Here is a 24,576-nt window from a genome sequence, read left to right as displayed (position 1 = left end):
ATCGAGCCAACAGCCGGCTGAGCACTCCAGAGGTACAACCAGTCGGGGCTTGATGCCGGAGAGGATGAGGCCGTTGGCTCGCTCGACCTGGCCGTTTGACTGTGGGTGGGCGACGGATGCTAGGTCCAGCCGGATACCTTGGGCTGCGCAGAAACGTGCCAAGGCTCCTTTGGCGAAATTCATGCCATTGTCGGTGATGATGCTGTGCGGCACGCCGTACCGAGTTGTTATGTCCGCGATGAACGTCACGGCAGTCGGCCCATTCAGCTTCTTGATCGGCTTCGCCTCAACCCACTTGGTGAATTTGTCCACGGCGACGAGCAAATGCATCATGCCACCGCGCGCCGACTTGAATGGGCCTACCATGTCCAGTCCCCAAACGGCAAAGGGCCAAGTGAGGGGAATGGTCTTGAGTGCCGAAGCCGGCATGTGTTGCTTGGAGCTGAAGAGCTGGCATCCCTTGCAATGCTTGACTAATTCTTTGGCGTCGTCCAAAGCAGTCGGCCAGAAGAAACCATGGCGGAAGGCTTTGGCGACAAGTGATCTTGATGCCGCATGGTGGCCGCATTCTCCTTGGTGAATGTCTGTGAGGATTGCAATGCCCTTCTCTTGCTCGACGAATCGTTGGAGGATTCCAGTGACGCTGCGCTTGAGTAGTTCTCTGTTGACGATTGTGTATGCTCCGGCTCGACGCTGGACTTGTCTTGCTTCTGTTTCGTCAGCCGGCAGGTCTTGGTTTACTAGGAAGTTGAGGATGGACTGAGCCCATGACGGAGCCGCGACTTCTTCTACTGCCAAAGTGGCTACTGCCACCAGGGTGGGCGGGCTGGGCGGTGAGGTGCTGGAGTCAGCCGCCGGCTGTAGTGCTGGTGCAGTCCCCGGGCCGGCTACCGCAGTCCCCGAGCCGGCTGCCGAAGTCCTCGAGCCGGCTACCGCAGTCCCCGAGTCGGCTACCGCAGTCCCCGAGCCGGCTGCCGAAGCCGTCGGGTTGGCTACGGGGGTCTTGGGGTCGGCTACTTGATTCTTCGAGCCGGGCCTGGCCGCATCGGGGTCAGGCGGCACGAAGATGGAATCGGATTCCGGAGACGGCTTGATGGACGGCTTGAGGAGGCGTTGTAGAGCGACGCCGGTTGGAATTGCTTGCCGAGTGGAGCCTATTCGAGCCAGGGCATCGGCTGGCTCGTTGTCGGCTCGAGGTACGTGGAGGAACTCACATCCTTCAAAGTATCCGCTGAGTTGTTGGACCAGGAAACGGTAGCTCGCCATATTCGCGTCCTTGGCGTCCCAGTCGCCGGATGACTGCTGGACTACCAGGTCCGAGTCGCCATAACATAGGATCCGGCGAATGCCAAGCTCTTTGGCAAGCCGGAGCCCGTGTATGAGCGCCTCGTACTCGGCCACATTGTTGGAGGCGGCAAAGTGGATCTGTAGCGTGTATCTGAGCTTGTCGCCTTTGGGAGAGCTAAGGACGATGCCGGCTCCCAAGCCGGTGCGCATCTTGGACCCGTCGAAGTGCATGCGCCAATGGGTGGAGTCGGGAGCTGGCGGCAGGTACTGGGTCTCGGCCCAGTCGACGAGGAAGTCGGCCAGTGCTTGGGACTTGATGGCGGTGCGGGGCTGGTAGAAGATCGTGTAGGGGGCCAGCTCGATTGCCCATTTCGCGACCCGGCCGGATGCATCCCGGCTACCTATGATCTCGGCTAGCGGGGCAGTGCATACGACCGTGACGGGATGCTCTTGGAAGTAGGGCTTCAGCTTCTTGGCGGTGAAGTACACGCCGTAACACATCTTTTGGTAGTGCGGGTAGTTCTGCTTTGAGGCGGACAGCACCTCGCTCAAATAATACACCGGCCTCTGGACCGGCTGGGCTCGGCCTTCTTCCGGGCGCTGGACTACGATGACGGTGCTGACCACCCGGCTGGTTGCAGCGATGTAAAGGAGCATGGGCTCTTTCTCGGTCGGCGCCGCGAGGACACGCGGCGTGGCCAGCATCTTCTTCAGCTCGTGAAAAGCTTGGTCGGCCTGGTCGTTCCACTCGAAGTGAGTGCTCTTCTTCATGAGGCGGTAGAGGGGGAGAGCTTTCTCTCCGAGCCGGCTCATGAAGCGGTTCAAGGAGGCCAAGCACCCGATGAACTTCTGAATGTCTCGAAGCTTGGTAGGGATCGCCATTCTCTCGATGGCCTTGATCTTTGCCGGGTTGCATTCGATGCCGCGTTCGGAGACCAGGAAGCCTAGGAGCTGGCCGGCTGGCACCCCGAACACGCATTTCTCGGGGTTGAGCTTGATTTGGAATCGGCGCAGGTTCTCAAATGTTTCCTTGAGGTCTTCCAGCAAGGTGCCACGCTTCTCCGTCTTCACCACGATGTCGTCCACGTAAACGTGGGCATTCCTGCCGAGCTGCTTGAGGAGACACTTCTGCATGCAACGCTGAAAGGTGGCACCGGCATTTCTCAAGCCGAATGTCATAGTCAGGTAGCAGAAGGCTCCGAACGGCATGATGAAGGTGGTCTTCAGGCGGTCATCCGGGTCTAGCTTTATCTGGTGATATCCGGAGTAAGCATCCAAAAAACTCAACAGCTCGCATCCGGCTGTGGAGTCTATCACTTGGTCTATCCTCGGCAGGGCAAAAGGATCTTTGGGGCAAGCCTTGTTGAGACTTGTGTAGTCTATACACATGCGCCACTTGTTATTCTTCTTTAGCACAAGGACCGGGTTGGCGAGCCACTCTGGAAAGAAAACTTCCATGATAAAGCCGGCCGCCAAGAGCCGGGCTATCTCTTCCCCTACAATCCTGCGTTTCTCCTCCGACAGTCGGCGAAGGGGTTGTCTGACTGGCTTTGCGTCTTCTCGAACATGTAGTTTGTGCTCGGCGAATTTCGTCGGAACACCCGGCATGTCCTTGGAGGACCACGCAAAGATGTCCCGATTCTCACGGAGGAAATCGGCGAGCTCGCCTTCCTATTTGCTGTTCAGGTTTGCCCCGATGACGGCAAACCTCTCTAGACGCTCGGGGTCAAGAGGTATCTTCTTCGTCTCCTTGGCCGGCTGAAAAGACCCTTGAGTATCATGTTCCTTGGGGTCGGGGGACACGGCCGACTGCTTGCCGGCTATGGCCACGACTCGGTCCAGCATCTTCTTCTCTTCGGCAATCACAAGGGACTCGGCCAGCCGGCTGCTGGCCGCTGCGCACTTGGAGGACTTCTTGTAGTCACCGGCTACGGTGATGACGCCTTTGGTGCTTGGTATCTTCATCTTGAGGTAGGCATAGTGGGGAACTGCCATGAACTTGGCCAAAGCAGGTCGGCCCAGCAATGCATGGTAAGGGCTCTCTAGGTCCACCACTTCAAACCAGATCGCTTCCCGGCGGAAATGCTCCTTGTCCCCAAAAAGTACATCAATCTTGATTTTGCCAATGGGGGCGCAAGACAGGCCGGGTACGATGCCGTGGAACACTGTCCGTGTGGGCGTGGGTTGTTTTGTCTTGACGTTCAACTTCTCCAGGGTGTCACGATACAGGATGTTGATGCTGCTCCCGCCGTCTATCAGCACACGGGAGAAGCGGGCGGCGCGTCTGTCTGTCGCAAGGGTGGCTTCCAGGACCAAAGCATAAGAGCCGGGAGACGGCATCACCTCCGGATGGTCGGCCCGGCTCCAGCTGATGGGCTTTTCTGACCAATGCATGTGTCCGGTGGGGTTGGCAGCGACCACGCTGACTTCCTGGTGCTCTCGGCGTTTGCTGTGCCGGTCTTCGGGCTGGCTTGTAAAGACGATGTAGGTTGCTTGCTCATCAGGAAACTCGTCATGCATGGCTCCTACTGCGGGCTGAGCGGCCAGAGGCGGCGGAGGCGGAGGCGGCGGGCCGGCAGGCGGAGGTGGCAAGAGCCCCTCGCCCTTAGAGATTCGGGTGAGCCAGTTGCACTTCCGGGTCATGTGGTTGGACGGCTTCGCGCCGCTTTGGAACTTGCAAGGGGCGTCGAGGGTTTGCTCGTAGGAGAAGGCAGGCTGCCAAGCCGGCCTGCCGCCCTTGGGCTTCTTGGGCGCCGGTCGTTCTTCAGGCGGCGCATCTTCGACCGTGGCCACCTGCCGGCTAGCGGGAGGCGGCGTGGGGCCCTTGCGCTTGTTGTCGTTCGAGTTGGGGTGTCGGCCGGGTTCTCCAGCCGGCGTCTTGGGCGCCGGGTTGAGCACCTTTCCGGACGCGTCTACCCAAAGCTCGGTCTTCATCGAGGAGTCGGCGGTGGCGTACTTGTCCGCTATGTCCAGAAGCTCGTCGAGGGTAGCCGGCTCGTCGCAGAGGAGCTTGTGCTTGAGGAGGGTGCCTTCTCGGCATCCGGCTGTGAAGTATTCTATAGCTTGCACCTCGTGCACCCCTTCACAGGAGTTGCGGAGCTCGGCCCAACGCGTGAGGTAATCGCGAGTGGACTCGGCGGGGCCTGGTACGCACAAGGAGAGCTGTCTGGGCTTGGGAGCCCGCTTGTAGGTGCTGGTGAAGTTGCGGATGAAGGCTTCTGTGAAGTCTAGCCAGCTGTTGATGCTACGCGGCTTGAGGCTGTTGAGCCAGGTCCGCGCCGTGCCCTGCAGCATGAGGGGCACGTACTTCACGGCGACGCGCCGATTGCCGTTGGCTATGCTAACTGCGATGGAGTAGTCGATCAACCAATCTTCCGGCTTCACGGAGCCGTTGTACTTGGGCGTGTCTCTTGGGAGCGAGAACCCTTTGGGAAAGGGCTCGTCGCGGATGCGGGGGCCAAAGCAAGGCGGGCCAACATCGTCTTCTTCTTCCAATGCCAGGGATCGCGCCAGGCGGTCGATCCGATGACGGGTGTCGTTCTCGCCGATTCCTTCGCGGCGGCCCAGCCGGCCGCTGAGAGTCGGGTGCGCCACTGGCGGTGAGGCGGGATATCTCTCTCCACGGGGCGGAGGCGGAGGCGGGTCGCCCTGCCACTCCATGGCTCGGGGATGACCGTCCGCGTCCCGCTCGATGGAGATCCGGGTCCGGCTGCAGCTGGTAGCCGGCTCCTTCTCGCGTCGCGCGCGGGTATTGCTCGTAGTCGGTGTCCGGGACGTCGCGCTGTGCTCTCGGCGCGGGGGAAGGCTTTCCGCGCGAGCGTCGGCTTCGTGCCGCTGCGCGGCGGCGTCAATCAATTGCTGGATGCGCCGGGTCATGTGGGGAAGGTCTTCGGCTTCCAGGCCGTCCAGCTCGTCTACGGCCGCCTGGGCGGCACGCAAGTTCTCGAGCGGAGTGGCATAGACCGGGCGATCGACTCCCAGCATGTCGGCGATGACGGCGCCGCGTTTCTTGACAAGGCCGGCCCGGCTTGGCCCGCCCGGGGCCGGCGTGCCGAAGGCGGCGCTGTCAGCCTCGCGCCGGTAGGCCTCAGTGAGGCGTCTTACGGAGGCCAGCCTCCGGCCCTCTGCGAGGAGAGCGAGGCGGCGTGCTTCCAGTGCTTCGTCGTCGGCGTCGGCCGGGAGAGGAGCGGACAAGTTGTGGGCCGCCGCGCGCGGGGCGTCGCGGGCGCTTTCGTCGGCCAGGCCGTCGTGGCCGACAACCATCACTTCGGCGGTGACAGCATCGTGGCCGTCGGCTCGAGGAAGCGGGTCGTTGTAGATCGCGACGTTGGTGGGGAAGGCGTCGTAGGAGGCCGTGTCGGAGTCGACAGGCATCGGGTCGGTGGAGCCAACCGACTCCCGGTCGCAGCGGGCTCGCTGGAGACATGGAGCTGGCCCAGAAGGTGGGCGAGGCGGTCAGTGCCCGCATCGGAGGCGAGCTTGTCGGAGGCGAAGGTCTCGTCGGGGAGATCGGCGAGGCCGCTTGCCGCGTAGATGCTGGTGACGCCTTGCAGCGCGTCGTGGCAAGCGCCATCGGGCGTGCCGGGCTGGCTACGCTCGCTGGGGAGGAAGAGGGTTCCCGTCAAGAACAGGTCTCCGGACAACGGTGCGCCTGGCCCCACGGTGGGCGCCAAATGTCGGGTGGTGGGTGCGACATATGCCAACGGGTGGCTTATCTTTGTGGGAACCAGTAAGACATCGCCGGTGCCTGGAAGCGGGATGAGGCGAAGACATGCACGCCGGCGGATCTTACCCAGCTTCGGGGCTCTCCGAGGAGATAACACCCCTACTGCTGCTCTGCGGGGTCTCCGCATGCTCACTAGATGAATCGAGTAGGTACACGACGCTCCTTGAGCTGTTTTTGGGGGGAGGAGGAAGAAAGGGCACGGCTAGCTTGCTTCTTCTCCTTGTATGGTGTCTAGAACTAGCAGGGGGTCCAACCCTTTGCATGGGTGCTCCAGGGGGTTTATATAGGCCTACCCCCTGGGGGTACAATGGTAATCCGGCTGGGCGCGGGGCCCAGCCGTCTGTGACTGCGCTCGCCGGCCTCTGCGCCGGCTGCTGGGCCCCGCCGACTGGTGGGTCCCGCCGGCTGCCAACTCCTTGGTCGACAGGCAGGCCCCACTGTCCGGGGCCAGGTCAGCGGCTGGTCACTGTGGCTTCATCTTGTTGACGTGAGCTTCATCGTGGTAAGCGCGGCTACAGTACCGCCGCCTGTCGGACGATCGTTGTAGCCTTACCGCGTCTTATCTCCTTAATGGGGCGTCTTCTTCGAGGGAGGTGGCAAGCCGGCTGCGGGGGGCCGGCTCCATCTCAGGCCGACTGGTTGGAAGCGGGGCCGCCTTCGGCCGTCTCTCTGCCCCAAGGGGCCCACCGCCTGTGGGCCACGCTGGCGGCTTGTCGTGGGTGAGGCCAGGGTCAACATGGCTACAGTGCTGCATCGGACGGGTCATGTCTACCTCGTACGGCGCACTGTGCCAGGCGTGCCCCGGGATTCGGGGGTGGCAGGCTCTTCTGTAGCCATGCCCCGTCACACCGCCGTTAGGCGGGTGCAAACTTTGTGGGTACGGTCTTGACTGCGTTACGGGGAGCCGGCTCGAAGGAGTCGGCCTTCTCACAGCCGGCTTCCTAGAGTCGGCCCTCTCATGAGGGTTAAAGTCGGACCGCCTTCCGAAAGCCGGCCTTGATCGCAGCCGGTTAGGGGAAGGCGGCCCCATGTCTTGGATTCTTGAGAGCCGGGCGGGCTCATAACTTTTTCAGAAGTGCCAGGGGAAGCCGGCTAGGCTACCCATGGCTATTTACTCCGACAGGAGTCCTGGATTAGGGGGTGTCCGGATAGCCGGACTATACCGTCGGCCGGACTCCTGGACTATGAAGATACAAGATTGAAGACTTCGTCCCGTGTCCGGAAGGGACTTTCCTTGGTGTGGAAGGCAAGCTTGGCGATACAGATATGTAGATCTCCTACCATTGTAACCGACTCTGTTTAACCCTAGCCCTCTCCGGTGTCTATATAAACCGGAGGGTTTTAGTCCGTAGGAACAACAATCATACCATAGGCTAGCTTCTAGGGTTTAGCCTCTTCGATCTCGTGGTAGATCTACTCTTGTAGTACCCATATCATCAATATCAATCAAGTAGGACGTAGGGTTTTACCTCCACCAAGAGGGCCCGAACCTGGGTAAAACATTGTGTCCCCTGCCTCCTGTTACCATCTGGCCTAGACGCATAGTTCGGGACCCCCTACCCGAGATCCGCCGGTTTTGACACCGACATTGGTGCTTTCATTGAGAGTTCCTCTGTGCCGTCGCCATCAGGAAGGATGCCTCATCCCGTCTTTAAAGACAGCACCGTTACTAAGGGAGCTTTGGCTGTCGGCCAAACTCTCCGGCTAGGTGGTTTCCTTATGACCGCCTGTTCGGCTGCTGCACCGATAATGACCTCTCGGGTCATCGAAAGCAATCTTCACGTCAGCTCGGAATTCGTCGAGCAGCTAGATCCAATGGAGCTCTCTTCCCTAAACGAGCTCTTGGATCGCATCGCCGCCCTGGGAGTCGCTACGGATTACGACCAGATTGGGCCTAAACCCGATCTGAGAGAGATTAACTCTCCCCAGGTCACCCATCACGTTGTCGTGGTAGAGGGACAGTGCGGCAACCTTTCATCTATCTTAAGGACTAGCTATGTCCGGATTCCCGATCCCTCCAAGCCGGATACCCGTGGAGGGGAGGACATCACTCAAGACCTGAACTTAAAGTTAGGCGACGGGCTAGATTCATTGGACAACATCCAAGAATCCAAACTTCCGAGTTCGGAAACTCCTTGGCCCCTGGGTCTCAGATTGGGTGAGGTTTCGGATTTGATTCCACCCACCCACCCATACATAAGCGATCTATCCCAAATTAGGCAAGATCCCAAAGAAACAGTACATCACTACTGGGCCAGATTCCTCCTGGTTATGAACGGGATAAAGGACTGCCGCGAGGAAGACGCAATTTCACTCTTCTGCAATAATTGCACGGATAAGGGAATTCTCAACGCCATAAGTCGCTGTGATATTACACGCTTCACTGACTTGGCGTCCATAGTACGAAAGTACTGTGCGATGGAAAGCGCCTGGAAAATTGAAATAAAATTTTGGGACAATCCGGCCCTGAATACAAACCCAGTCTGAAATAAAAGGGTGCATCATCGCCAGACACCCAGGTTCAATACCAAAAAGCAAAAGCCCTCTACAGGGCACGGAACCATACTGGAAGGATGGCTTAATGGACCCTATAAAATTCACAGTGCCGAGGGCGCCACACCAACTCACAGCCTTAGAGCATGTTGGATACTCCGGTAGGTGGCAAAAATTGGCGAAGATCTTCTAATTCCAGAAGCCACAGAAAGCCACCCCAGAGAAACCAGTACGGTATTAACAGTCTCCGAGACTTTTGCATCAAATAATATGCGAAAAAGAACACTCCGCAGCCTTGCCGAAGTCTACCAAGTAGCAACAATAAACCCATGGAGTGACACGGCTATTACTTTTAACGCCAGTGATGAACCTAAATTCCGAACAGCCCGAGCACTAGTCGCATTGGTCCTCAGTCTAATAGTGGTCGGCTTTCGTCTTACCAAGGTACTCATGGATGGAGGCAGCGGATTGAACCTCATTTATGAGGAAACCCTTCAAAAAATGGAAATAGACTGGAACCGCATTGAGCGAAGTAGCACAACCTTTAGAGGAATAATCCCCAGTCGGGAAGCGCGCCGTACAGGAAAAATCACACTAGATGTGGTGTTCGGCACGCCGGATAATTACAGGTCCGAAGAGGTCATGTTCCAGGTGGCCCCGTTCAGTAGCAGATATCACGCTCTGCTAGGGCGGGAAGCGTTTACAGTCTTCCAAGTAATACCCCATTACGGGTACATGAAGCTCAAGATGCCCGGGCCTAACGGAATGATCACTCTCGCTAGTGATCCGGACATAGCACTCTGCGCCGAAAACAAGACAGCCGCACTGGCCCACGAGGCGCTATCCGAAGCCCTAGCGGCTGAGGAACTGACTGCGCTGCGCTCCACGGTGAATAGGGACGATGTGATACTCGATAAAAGATCCAAGTCCACCTCCTTTAAACCGGCGGACAAAATAGTCAAATTCCAGGTCCATCCAACGCACCCCAATAAAACAGCTTCCATCGGGGCACAGTTAAACCCTGATGTAGACGCCGCACTGCGAGAGTTCCTACGAGAGAACTGGGACATTTTCGTCTGGCACCCTTAAGACATGCCAGGAATCCCACGCAGGCTGGCCGAACACAGCTTAAATATCCTAAAAGGATTCAAGCCAGTCAAACAGGCTCTTCGACGTTTTTCCGAACCTAAGAGACAGGCCATGGGAGAGGAACTAGCCAAGCTATTGGAGGCCGGATTCATCAAAGATATAAAACACTCGGACTGGCTAGCAAACCTGGTGATGGTACCAAAGAAGGACAAATCCTGGCGCCTGTGCGTTGATTTCAAAGACCTTAACAAGGCTTTCCCAAAGGATCCCTTCCCTCTCCCCCGCATCGATAAAATTATCGACACTACCGCAGGACACGATTCGTTGTGTTTCCTCGACGCATACTCCGGCTACCATCAAATAAAGATGGCAGAGTCAGACCAAGCCGCAACTTCATTCATCACACCATACGGCCCATTCTGCTTCAACACAATGCCCTTCGGGCTCAAAAACGCCGACGCAACATATCAGCGCATGATTCAGACATGTCTAGCAAACCAGATCGGCAAAAAAGTGGAGGCATACGTAGATGATGTGGTTGTTAAAACAAGACATGTCGAATCTCTAGTAGACGACTTGAGGCTAACATTCGATAACCTCCGAACATACGACATCAAGCTCAACGCGGAAAAATGCGTTTTTGGCATTCCAGCCGAAAAGCTCTTGGGCTTCATTGTATCCGGTAGAGGAATTGAAGCAAATCCAGCCAAGATCCGAGCCCTGTCACAATTGGATATCCCAAAGGACCTCAAATAAATACAAAAATTAACCAGATGCGTGGCGGCTCTAAGCCGCTTTATCTCCCGCTTAGGAGAAAAGACCCTACCCCTTTACCGCCTCCTTCGGCGCACCGAACACTTCGAGTGGATGGATGCAGCCACAGCCGGACTCGACGAAATAAAAGCCATCTTGGCAACAAACCCAGTCCTGGCCGTGCCAAACATTGGCGAACCAATGCTATTATACATTGCAGCAACCCATCAGGTTGTAAGCGCAGTGCTTGTCGTCGAACGAGAAACGGACGGACATAAATTCCCCCTTCAAAAGCCGGTCTACTATGTGTCCACTGTCCTTACTCCGTGCAAGTCACGGTACCCGCATTATCAAAAGATTGCGTATGCGGTATTTATGGCATCTCGGAAGCTGCGACACTACTTTCAAGAGTGTTCAATAACAGTAGCCTCGGAAGTGCCACTTAATGATATTATAAACAACCGCGACGCGACGGGCCGGATTGCAAAATGGGCCATTGAGCTCCTCCCGTTCGACATAACTTACAAGCCACGGCGAGCTATCAAGTTGCAAGTTTTGGCCGACTTCGTCACAGAATGGACGGAGGCCGAACTCCCTAAAGAGTATGACACATATTAAAACTGGGTCATGCACTTCGACGGCTCCAAAATGTTGGCCGGTCTAGGGGCTGGCGTCGTTTTGACGTCCCCCACAGGAGACACAGTTCAATACATATTCCAGATAATGTACACAGACTCCAACAACGCAGCCGAATATGAGGCCCTTTTACATGGTCTCCGGATGGCAGTATCCATGGGCATTCAACGCCTAGAGGTGCGCGGGGACTCGAACCTTGCAATATCCCAAATAAATGGAGACTTTGATGCCAAGGATCCAAAAATGGCAGCTTATCGCAACACCGTCCTAAAAATGTTAGCTCGGTTCGAAGGGCTCGAATTTCACCATATAGCCCAGGAAAATAATCAGGCGGCAGATGTCCTGGCACGCATCGACACAAAACACGATGTAGTCCCCCCCAACATCTTCCTAGAAAGGTTGTTCAAGCCATCCGTAGTATGGGAAGGGGAACCCGGCAATAACAGCCCGGACCCAACCGCACTGCCCGACACCGAACACTCTGACATAATTGGAGGCTCTGCCAATGAAATAACACCTTCAGCCCACGTAATAATGGCCGTCATCGCCCCGTGGACAGAACCATTCCTCGCCTACCTTACTAGGCAGGAACTCCCCGAGGACCAAAATGAGGCACGCTGCATAGTGCGGCGATCTAAAGCCTATAAAGTCCATGAGGGAGAGTGAGGGAGTCCTGGATTAGGGGGTGTTCGGGTAGCCGGACTATACCTTCGGCCGGACTCCTGGACTATGAAGATACAAGATTGAAGACTTCGTCCCGTGTCTGGATGGGACTTTCCTTGGCGTGGAAGGCAAGCTTGGCGATGCGATATTCAAGATCTCCTACCATTGTAACCGACTCTGTGTAACCCTAACCCTATCTGGTGACTATATAAACCGGAGGGTTGTAGTCCGTAGGCAATCAACTCCATACACAACAATCATACCATAGGCTAGCTTCTAGGGTTTAGCCTCCTTGATCTTGTGGTAGATCTACTCTTGTACTAACATATCATCAATATTAATCAAGCAGGAGTAGGGTATTACCTCCATTGAGAGGGCCCGAACCTGGGTAAAATAAAGTGTCCCCTGTCTCCTGTTACCATCCGGCCTAGACACACAGTTCGGGACCCCCTACCCGAGATCCGCCGGTTTTGACACCGACATTGGTGCTTTCATTGAGAGTTCCTCTGTGTCGTCGCCTTTAGGCCCGATGGCTCCTTTGATCATCAACAACGATGCGGTCCAGGGTGAGATTTTTCTCCCCGGACAGATCTTCGTCTTCGGCGGCTTCGCACTGCGGGCCAATTCACATGCCCACCTGGAGCAGATCGAAAGCTACGTCCCTGGCCATCAAGTCAGGTTTGGAATCCTAAACTACACGGCAGACATCCGCGGAGATTTGATCTTCGACGGATTCGAGCAACAGCCAAGCGCGCCGCACTGTCTCAATGGGCATGATGTAGCTCTGCCGCCGAACAACGCCTTGGAGGCCGCACACGCATCGGCTTCGACCATTGATTCGGAGCCTACTGTGCCGATCGAGGATCAGCGGTTAGACGCTGCCTCAGGGGCTGCGATCTCAGAGGCAATTGAGCCGAACTCCAGCCCCACACTCCGCATGGCCCGTGACTCCGAGGATCCGAACTCCTCTCCGAGCTCCGAGCCCCCCGCGCCCCTGCCGATCGAATCCGATTGGGCGCCGATCATGGAGTGCACAACCGCGGACATCTTTCAGCACTCGCCTCATGGCGATATTCTGAACTCTCTCAAGAGCCTCTCCTTATCGGAAGAGCCCTAGCCGAACTACGGTCAGCAAGGATGGGATACAGACGATGAATAAATTCAAAGCCCACCCACCACCCACTTGGTAGCCACTGTCGACAATTTAAACGACGTGCTCAATTGCGACTCCGGAGACATCGACAGCATGGATGACGATGCAGGAGATACCGACGAACCAACGCCCATAGGGCATTGGACAGCCACCTCATCTCACGATGTGTACATGGTGGATACCCCTAAAGGAAGCGACAATGAGGAAAAAGGGGATGGGACGGGAGATCGACCCCCCGAAAAACAATCAAAGCGTCGGCGTAAACGCCGACCCAAGCCCCACCTCAACAAAAACCCAGCCATAGAGCAGGACGAGCCGGTAGACGACGAGCAGGCCCTAGAGCAACCGTCCGAACAAGGCAACACGGATAGAGAAACCGAACATCCCTCCTCCGGCGAAAACGGCATTCCAGACAACCTCACGCCGAATAAACCTATGAAGCAGAAGTGGAAGCTGAAAACAGCGGAAGATGCACTCTGGATTAGATGGAGCAAAGTAATCAATACCACAGATAAGTATGGCGATAGTTGTCGCACTAAAAGCTATCCGAAAAGAAAGCTACTGCCTGAATTCGACGAAGAGGCCCTAGAGCCCTTGCATTCAAAAAATGAAAAAGCCACACGGTCGGATAGACGACCCCATAAAGCGGCAAGCGGCGCCGCACCTAAATCGGCATGCGACCCACTTAAGGATTCACATCATGGCCCAGTCAGGTCCATTTATGGGCCAAGAAAGCAAGCTCTCATAAGCAACGCTATGAAGCCATCATCAGAATCCGGCATACCCAAATACAGGGGCGCCGCACACCCCCTATGTTTCACCGATGAGGTCCTGGACTATGAATTCCCGGAGGGATTCAAACCCGTAAACATAGAGGCATACGATGGAACAACAGACCCTGGAGTCTGGATCGAGGATTATATCCTCCACATACACATGGCTAGAGGAGATGATCTCCACGCCATAAAATATCTACCCCTTAAGCTCAAAGGGCCAGCTCGGCATTGGCTTAAAAGCCTTCCCGAAAACACAATTGGAAGCTGCGAAGAGCTCGAGGACGCTTTCCGAGCAAACTTTCAAGGGACCTATGTACACCCTCCGGATGCAGACGATCTTAGTCACATAACTCGACAACCCGGAGAATCAGCTCGGCAGTTCTGGAATAGATTCCTCACTAAAAAGAATCAGATAGTCGACTGTCCGGACGCTGAAGCCTTAGCAGCTTTCAGGCATAACGTCCGAGACGAATGGCTCGCCAGACACCTCGGCCAAGAAAAGCCAAGAACAATGGCCGCACTAACAAGCCTCATGACCCGCTTTTGTGCAGGTGAGGACAGCTGGTTGGTAAGGTGCAGCCCCAGCGACCCAAGTACATCCGAAACTAGGGATGGAAACGGAAAACCGTGACGCAACAAGGACCGTCGCCGGACTAAGGACAAAAGTCCGAAGAGCACGGCAGTCAATGCCGGATTCAAAGGCTCGCGACAAAATTAGGAAAAATCGCCCCCCCAGGATAACAGGGACGACCCGTCCAACCTAAATAAAATCCTGGACAGGATATGTCAGATACACAGCACTCCCGGGAAGCCTGCTAACCATACCCACAGAGACTATTGGGTTTTCAAACAATCCGACAGACTCAATGCCGAACACAAGGGGCTCGACACACCAAGCGAAGACGAGGACGGACCCCAAAAGCAGAGCACCAGGAAACAAAAGAACTTCCCACAAGAAGTAAAAACAGTGAACTCACTTCACATAACAAAATGTGCGGTGCCCGTAAAGGTACGCACCACACGGCCCAAAGGGTCCTGCCACTGGTTGTCAAAACCGATCATCTTCGATCAGCTAGATTATTCTAGGAATATCAAGAATGTAGGCTGGACTGCCTTGATACTCGATCCAATAATTGGCGGACTCAAGTTTTCAAATGTCCTTATGGACGGCGGCAGAGGACTAAACCTGATATATCAGGATACAATCCATCACATGGGGCTAAACCCAGCAAGAATCCACCGCAGCAAAACGTCCTTTCAAGGGGTAATACCTGGTCCGGACACCCATTGTATGGGTTTTCTCCGGCTCACAGTCACATTCGGCTCTGCCGATAACCTCCGTCGCGAAAAGCTGACCTTCCATATCGTCCCGTTCTCAAGTCGCTATCAAGCACTACTGGGACGCGAAGCTTTCGCTCGCTTTAACGCAATACCGCATTATGCATCTCTTATGCTTAAGATGCCCTGTCCACGAGGCATCATCTCTTTGAAGGGGAAGCACTAAAGTGCGCCTCCCCAAGCGGAAGACTGTGCGGCCGCTTTAAACAGCCCCACAACAAAATGGCCTCACCGGCCAAAAAACTTCAAAATAGGTCATTTAAAGACCACGAACGCGGACAGACGAGTTCGGCGCAAAATCATCATTGATGCAGGCCTAGAAGCCATATACCCCCGCACCAGGGGCTCCACGCATATACAATATGAGACAATAAAGCTCAAACTTATATATCTTACTTTCTACTTTGCTTATTTTAAACTTTTTCGGCGCGACCCGTTTTAAACTCAGTTCCTCTCTTTTACAGATGAACGTCGTGCGGCGCCCGTCCAGGATATGGCACAACGGAGACACAGGCGCAGACGTGCAGTGGGGACCTGTCCTAAAGGATTCTTTTTAGATTAAGACCCTGCGTAAACCTTTTTTACTGTCTCTTGTTGCTACACATCCCCTGGTTTTTTCTTTCTAGTATAACCAAGGAGGAGGCTGGCGTCTTGGCATGTGGCCACGTCAGAATTTTTGCACGTACCTGGACACTAGGGGCTTTTTTAATAAAGAGTGTTGTTTCGCCCGCACTCATAAACACCGAACACCTTAGGGAGTGTTCGGCGTCGCTTGTTTTGGCATTATATGCATCAGCTCCGAATCATGTCTTTGTTCAAATGTTGGGTTGCCCGGCTCCTGAGTTCGGCTACCTTACGTTCCGCTCTATCGGCTAAGGTAGCACCAGGAGAACTACTGCTATTGTGCCCCCGGTTCGGCCAGGGCGAGCACCTCAGTAGAGAAAGCCGAAAACTGACTGTCATGATGTAGCGTGAGACTGGTCAGCCACTCGATGACCTATCGGAATCTATCGGATTCCTTCGCTTTAATGAAGGGCCGCTTCCCGGTCAGGCACATATGCGCCCCGAATTCGGACGAGCGCAGTTGCCACCAAGGAGCTACCTAAAGGGTCTCATTGTCAAACACCTATGGCTAAGTGAAAGTGTTAAAGCATTATAGTCTGGTTGCCTGGCCCGCTGCGATATCACCTCCTTTGTAGGACCAAGACGTTGGGTTAAGTGTGAAAATGCGTCTTCTGCGAGCACCCCCGCACTATGTGCGTGGGGGCTGAAGCCAACGACTGCCATCTTTCAGATTCTCTCTCTATATATATACATATCTTGAAACGGCCGCATAGAAGGTGTTCCCAATACTTGGAGGCACAAGTATTAAAAAGGCCACTACAGGTAATCAAAATATTACTTTATAATTACATATGCTATCATAACATAGCATCTTTCGAGCACTGCGTCTCTATTACACGAGCGCCTTCAAGAACTTCCTGAAAATAGTGCTCGGATGGTACTCGGCTTTTGTCCGAATCTCGGGACGCAACAACGATGGTCTCCATCTCTGCCCAGTATGTCTTAACACGGGCAAGAGCCATCCTAGCGCCCTCTATGCATGCTGACCTCTTCATTGCATTAATACGCGGCACCGCGTCAAGGAATTGCTGCACCAAGCTGAAATAACTCTTCGGCTCCGATCTCCCTGGCCACAGATGATCCATGACGTACTTCATGGCGAGTCCGGACAACCTATTCAGTTCGGCCCATTGAGCCAAACGATCATCCACTGCCAGTGGACGCTTTGGATTGTGAAACTGTGACCAGAAAAGCTTTTCCACTTCGCGATCTTCCAGATCTCGAAAGTGTTCGGTCGCATCAGCAGCACTTGCTGCCAAATCTAGATAGGTGTCCTCCACACTCCACATCTGGTCCAACGGAGCAAACTTCGGATCACAAACCTTCCTCCGCAGCATAAAGGGCTTTCCAGCCGCAATCTGTTCGGCCTGACGCAGCTCCTCTTTCGCAGCTCTCATCGCAGAGTGAGCGTCCTTGGCATCGGCAACGGCCTTCTCTAAGTCCGTCTGTCTTGCCCGGTCTTCTTTCTCAAGAAGTTTGCAACGGTCTGCAGCACTCTTTAACTTCTCGGCCATCTCGGCCATCTCTTCTTTGCTTCGGCAGTGAGCAGCCTGTTCAGCTCTCAGCTCTTCAAGGGCCTTCTTGGCAGCCGCATCGCTTTTTTTGGCTTGCTCCTTAGCTCGGGCAAGTTCTGCCCTAAGATTCTCCACGGCGGCCGTACCATCTGCGTCAAGCACATACATTGTAAGACACTGGCATGAAGCTCCTCTTACCTGATGCCGCCCGAAGAATTACATACCTTGAGCCTCATCAAGCCGCTTGTTGACAAGCACGATGTCGGCATCTGCCACGTCCAGTTGCCGCTTTAGTTCGGCCACATCATCAGTTCGGCTTGATTCCGGACACCTCGCTACCTACATTCAAAGGCGACATCTTAGACCTGGGATTATGATCCTCTGTGTGCCGTCATTTCTTGACAACGCGCAGAGTCTCAGGGGCTACTATCTACACAGGGCGCACCTTACTTATGCGCAACTGACCAAAGTGTACATTATCTAACGTACCTCAAAACCCGTCAGTAAACTTTTGACGGCCTCATGCAATCCGCTTTCTGCGGATGAAATCCTTTCATTCACCGTGCCCATCAATGCACGGTGCTCCTCTGAGATAGAAGCTTGCCCCAGCAGAATCTTTAGCTCCTCCGGCCGAACACCAGACGGTGCCGGACTTGTCCTATGGCCTCTTTCAAAGGCCGGACGCGGAGAACTTCGGGGGGCCGCACAGCCACCTTCCGCCCCTGCCGGATTCGGATAAACCCTCCACGACGACACCTCAGGGTCGCTCGCCTCGCTGGGCGGTACGGCAGGGGGAGGCGTCCCGCTCTCCATCATCTCCGGAAGAAGATCCCCCGAAGACGAGCTCTGCGGCGAAGGGCTGAGGTTCGAGCTACAAGGTAAAATTTCGGTTAATCTTCTCAGAAATAAAATTAAGGATTTCTCTCATCCCTCAAAAGGAAAATCTTTTCTCCACTTACGGCTCGCTGGAGGGCTGATCCCCTTGAGGGCGTAGTCCGGCCGAGGAACTCCCCGGCATCAGACCCTCTGACGAGGATTTTCTCCCCCGTTTCGAGGCCATGGTTTCCGGGTCGTCAGAGGCGGCTCTCTTCTTCCCCTTAGGAGAGGAATTTTCGGTCCTCCCTTCGGAGCAGCCTCCTTCGAGGAGGCCATAGCTTCCTTGTCCTCCCCCTCCAAAGGCATTATCTCCAGCATCCTGACTAGCACAGGATCCGGCCTGGTTTCAGGAAGGGGAGCCGGACACCTGATCAGCTTCGCCTTCGCTATCCACTCCTGTTTAAAAGGACGGCTCTTTTAGGGGCAAGTTTTTGACAATTATACGGATAGAAGGTCCGGGCACAGGGTTGCTTACTTGAGTATCCGGGCGATTGCAGCATAGGCCTGCATCCTCGGTCAAATCCGGACACATCCCTTGTGATCCGAAGAACACTCTATACATCTCCGCGGGCGTTGCACCCATAAAATTCTGGAGAGCTCGCTTTCCCTCTGGATTAAACTCCCACAGGCGAAGGGGGCGACGTTTGCCGGGCAATATTCGGCGAATCAGCATGACCTGCGTCACCTTGACCAAACTGAGGTCTCCTTCCAAGAGATCCTTAATTCGGCCCTGTAACAGGGGCATGTCTTTGGGTAAACCCCAATCCAATCCTTTGTTGACCCATGACGCTAGTCGTGATGGGGGACCCGAGCGAAAGGCAGGAGGCGCCGCCCACTTGGCGCTCCTGGGAGCGGTGATATAGAACCATTCTCGTTGCCACAAGCCGAGCTCCTCTTGAAAGAAGCCCTCGAGCCATGGAGCATCAGCATTCTTACTTATGACGGCACCTCCGCACTCTGCGTGCCGTCCCTCGATCATCTTCGGCTCCACTCCAAAAGTCTTGAGCCATAATCCGAAGTGAGGAGTAACGCAGAGGAACGCTTCGCACACAATGATGAATGAGGAAATGTGGAGGATGGACTCCGGGGCTAAGTCATGAAATTCCAGCCCGTAATAAAACAGCAGCCCCCTCACGAAGGGATCCATTGGGAAGCCTAACCCCCGAAGGAAGTGAGACATCAATACTACGCTCTCACCAGGCTGGGGATTGGGAATAGCCTGCCCTTGAGCAGGCAACCTATGCGGAATTTCGGCGGTCAAGAACTTAGCCTCTCTCAACTTTAGCACGTCCTCCTCTGTGACGGAGGAGGGCATCCATCGGCCTTTTAGGTCAGAACCGGACATTGTCGAAAGTCTGAAGCACCTGGAATCTGAAGCTTAGGGTGATGGAACTCGAGGCGACGGGCGAACTCGTTTGAGATTGAAAAAAGGAGTAAGGCCTTGGTCTCTTTATAAGAGGTCGAATACCAGGAGCCCTCCCCGTAACCGTTTAGGACTCGCCTTTGATCGAGAAAACATGCTAACGGGCATGATTGGGTTACCCACGTCCGTATTGATGAGAATCCCGTAAAAGGGGGGCACACGATCTCTGCTTTGACAAGACGTGCCAAGGAAACCGCCTCGAAAACATGCTGAGGTGGAAAAGTGAAAACGATTTGAGTAAAGGACTTGGCCGTAGTGTGATAGCGCACTGCGGAATACGTCAACAGATTTGATTTGTGTTAGTATTATTCTCTCTATGGTAATATGTGGAAGCTTATTTTGCAGAACCGGACACTACTCTTGGTGTTTACAAATCTTCTATGAAGGACTTGGAGGAGGAACCCGCCTTGCAATGCCGAAGACAATTTGCGCGCCGGACTCGTCGTCATTGAAGCCTGGTTCAGGGGCTACTAAGGGAGTCCTGGATTAGGGGGTGTTCGGGTAGCCGGACTATACCTTCGGCCGGACTCCTGGACTATGAAGATACAAGATTGAAGACTTCGTCCCGTGTCCGGATGGGACTTTCCTTGGCGTGGAAGGCAAGCTTGGCGATGCGATATTCAAGATCTCCTACCATTGTAACCGACTCTGTGTAACCCTAACCCTATCCGGTGACTATATAAACCGGAGGGTTGTAGTCCGTAGGCAATCAACTCCATACACAACAATCATACCATAGGCTAGCTTCTAGGGTTTAGCCTCCTTGATCTCGTGGTAGATCTACTCTTGTACTACCCATATCATCAATATTAATCAAGCAGGAGTAGGGTATTAACTCCATCGAGAGGGCCCGATCCTGGGTAAAATAAAGTGTCCCCTATCTCTTGTTACCATCCGGCCTAGACGCACAGTTCGGGACCCCCTACCCGAGATCCGCCGGTTTTGACACCGACAGAGAGCTTTATAAGAAAAGCACTACTGGAGTCCTTCAAAGGTGCATCTCTGAAGAGGAAGGGCGGAACCTCCTGGCTGAAATTCATGCCGGACTCGGCGGTCATCACGCTGCAGCTTGGTCCCTTGTAAGCAAGGCCTTCCGTACAGGCTTTTATTGGGCGACGGCCCGGGCAGACGCCCAGGACTTAGTCCAATGATGCGTCGGTTGCCATCTTTTTGCAAACCAAATCCATATGCCACCCACCGCCATCCAAACTATCCCCATCACTTGGCCCTTCGCGGTCTGGGGGCTTGACATAGTTGGACCCCTTAAAGGCGGAACCCACAAGAAAAAATACTTACTGGTCATGGTGGATAAGTTCACCAAATGGATAGAAGCCAAGCCTGTTAAGACGGCCGAATCCAGACCGGTGATAGACTTTATATCCGGGGTTGTACACCGTTACGGCATCCCCCACAGCATCATCACTGATAATGGCACGAACTTTACGACCGACGAGGTAAAACTCTGGTGAAAAAACATGGGCATCAAGCTCGATTATGCTTCCGTCTATCACCCACAAACTAACGGCCAGGTCGAGCGTGCAAATGGTCGTATCATGAGCGGCATCAAACCCAGATTAGTGTGGTCCCTTAAGGAATCTAACACGCACTGGGTAGAGGAGCTCGACTCCGTACTCTGGGGGCTGCGGACCACGCCGAATCGCACCACCGGATACACACCATTCTTCATGGTGTACGGTGCAGAGGCAGTTTTGCCCTGTGACATAATTCATGACTCACCTCGAGTGAGCATGTACGAAGAAAGAGAAGCCGATCTCGATCGGCATGACAGTTTGGACGCCTTGGAGGAAGAGCGTGACGTGGCAAAAGCCCGTTCCGCATTCTATCAACAGCAGGCTCGAAGATACCAAAGCAGAGAAGTACGGGCCAAAAATTACAACGTTGGCGAATTAGTTCTACGCCTGCCGAACAAGAAAAATGACAAACTCAAGCCCAAGTGGGAAGGTCCCTTCATAATTGACCCAAGTCCTGACTGGTGGAGCGTACCGCCTGCGAGATGCATCGGATAACCGACTCGAGCCGAACCCATGGAACGCAGCCCGTCTCTGAAGATTCTACGCCTAGCGCCGGACTTTGTGTTCGTCTCCTTCCTCTGTCCATTTTTTATATACTTTCTGTCTTACATTTCTCTCCTTCTCCCCCCTCTCTATCTTATAGCCTTTAAAGGCTCATACAGTGATGCGCTATCCGTGCTCATTAAACCTGGGGGCTTCTTTAAACAGAAGCTTATTTATACGGGCTTCATGCCCAACACATGTGTCACACTTCCGCATGTACCTTTTATTCACCATTATATGCATCGATATGACTTAAGTTTTGGCCAAGCTGGGTTGTTTGGCTCCTGTGCTTACCCCTACGTTCCCGATTGTTCGGCTAGGTGGTAAAGGGAGCACCTCTGCGATTGTTACTGTCGGGTCAGCCGGATGTGTACCTCAGACTGGGTGAAGCCGAAAGCTAGTGTTCTTAAGGGAATATTCGGTCGGTGAACTAAAGATGATCTTTTTTCACTTATTTATCTATACGCCCCCAGATGTTTTTCCTGCGTCTCTTTTCGCAGAATGGACATGCACTTTAGGGCACGCCTCCCAGGGAAAGGAACCCCTAACGGAACTATTCTCCCTGGAAGATGTTTCTTACTAACCATGTAATATAACATAACTAGTTGGGCACTTGTCTGTTCAAGCACTAATGACCCCTATGCCTGGTCTCCATGCATACCCCGGTTCTTATATAACCGCGAGGGTATTCGGACACACTCCGGACCGTCAGGTCCCGAGGTTGAAGCAAAAAGGTCGGCCATGACAAACGATCTACAATCCGGCTAGAAGGCATTACACATGTCAATTATAATTACATAGTCAATCTGACTGATTGTATTCCTCTTCAATACCATCTAACAGACTGTCTAGTTTACAGTCCTGTTGGGAATACTTTGCGGCCAATTCTACTTGGCCGTATACTAAGCTCACAGGGATCTCCTTCCCATCGGGCCCCACGGGTCCGACCTCGGCCATGTGGTTTGGGTCAGCCTTCGTGTACCGCGTCTTCACCATGGCCCAGGCCTCCCTGGCGCCTTGACGGCAGGCCGACATCTTCCACAATCGGAAGCACCGCCGCGCTCCCTTTAGCTTCTCTACAAGCTCTCCAAGGCCTTCGGGCATGGAGACGGATGGCCACAAGGCCTGGGCGACGCTTTGCATCACCTGCCGAACTCGCTCGTGCAGTTGTGAGAGCTCGGGAAGAAGGTCACCCGTAGAACCGGGCATCTCCTCTGCAGGACGACCTGTTAGCATACCTACAGACATTACTCTGTTAGTCGACTTCCTCGCCAAACTCTTTTTTCAAAGTTCGTTTAAGCACTTACTATATATGCCGCGTCGAAGCCGCTGATTCTCCTTCATGGAGCGCAACAGCTAGGCACAAACATCCTTTAGTTCAACGCCCATCTTGGTGTTGGCATCTTGGAGATTGTTCTTCTCCCGCCTCACCTCTGTCAGCACGCTCTCACCAGCCTTCAGCTGGCGTCGGAGTTGTTGCTCTTCCGGATTTAATCCGGCGCCATCTGCAATTTCATTTGTCAGATTTGCACCCATGCCGCACTTCGCAAAATACTTATCTTTCGAAGCGTATATTACTAGAGGGGGTCTCCTTGGGCTTCCCTGCCGCGGCTAGTGTGGCCTCAAGTTGGGCTTTGCACCCTTCCAGCTCCTGGGACAATAGGGTATTCTTTTCTGTAAGAACCTGCATAACAAATGATCCTTAAATCAGTTATTCTAACTGTTTCAAGTCTCGGGGGCTACTGTTATATATATAATTACCAAAATTTTCTTACCCGTATGTCTTTTACATATTGCTTTGTGGCTCTGGCTAGACCATTTTGAGTGGCACGGAGGTACGCATCTCCCGAATTGAAGGCATCCAATGCCTCTTGGGAGAAACAAGCGTCGCGAAGAACTGTCCGGCGACGCCTGTGGTTCATGGCACTCTCCACCTCGGAATTGGTGGCAGACAGCCTGTCCCCATCCTCTGTCGGAGGAGCGTCCGGTGCGCGCCTCGTGTTCTCCTCCGCTTCCGGACCAGGCTTTGGAGCCTGGCTGGTGGAGGCGCGATTGGCAACCTCTCCAGATATAGTCCGGCGAGGTCTCTTCGTCCTGAAGAGAGCACGAGCGTTAGTATGCCTTGAAGGAATAACACCTAGGAATAAGATGGCACGCTATACCTTTGCGCCGGCGTCTTAGTCCGGACCGCACTTCTTTTCAGCCCGCGGGGCATTGCGCCCCTCATTGGCTAGTCGCCTCAGGCTCGGCCTCTCGTCTCAAGGACCTCCCCTGCAAAACACGGTTGTCATACGGCAATCAAAAACACGCGAGGATAGATCCCTTTTCAAAGTGCTGGGACTTTGGTCTCAGTTACCTGTGAGGCTGGGAGTAGCCCTGGGTAATCGGCCGTAATGGCCACCAAGGCGTTGTCCTTGCTCAATTGATGAAACACCCCATCAATCAGCTCCACAGATAAGTCCGGATCCTCTTGAGAGGCCGGGTCGAGGGACCGTCCCGGATCCTCGGGTTGTGGAGGAGGGCTGTTTATTTCTTTAACAGCCTGGCGCAGTTCCTGCGTTGAAGTCGTTAGACTGAATATTTAACAATGGGAATATAAAACGGATGGGCAAGTAAAAGTGTCCACTTACCCAACTTGGGGGATTGTACATAGAAAATCCACCCTGTGGGTTGACGCGGAGAAATTTCTCCTCTTCTCCCTTGTACAAAGCGGACAAGGTCTTTATTAGAGCGGCAGCCGAATCCGGCCCCTTACGGCTGTGGCGGGTGGCGTCGTCCTCCCCGTTGAAGTCCCACATGGGGCGGCCTCTATACTGAAGTGGCTGCACCCCTCGCATGATGCATGCGGCCATGACCCCGATCATGGTTAGTGCGGAATGAGCTAACAATCTTATCCGGCCCATCAGGTAAAGAACGTCCTTGTCACTTTCCCTCTGAGGGCTCCATGGACGCCAGCTTAGGCGCTTCTTTAGGGGAGCACTGTCGAACTCAGGGAGGCCGATCCGGACAGGATCCGGCAGCGGGATGTCCTCTATATAAAACCATTCCAAAGGCCAGTCTTCGGACGCCTTCTTTGGGGTTCCAGATAGATATCCGGTCCCGACGATGCGCCACACTTCGGCTCCGCCCACTTGATATATTGACCCCTTG

This window comes from Triticum urartu, chromosome 7A (genome assembly GCF_056163025.1).
Source record: "Triticum urartu cultivar PI428250 chromosome 7A, HENAU_Tu73, whole genome shotgun sequence".
NCBI lineage: Eukaryota > Viridiplantae > Streptophyta > Magnoliopsida > Poales > Poaceae > Triticum > Triticum urartu.
Note: the sequence above shows the minus strand (reverse complement) of the source record.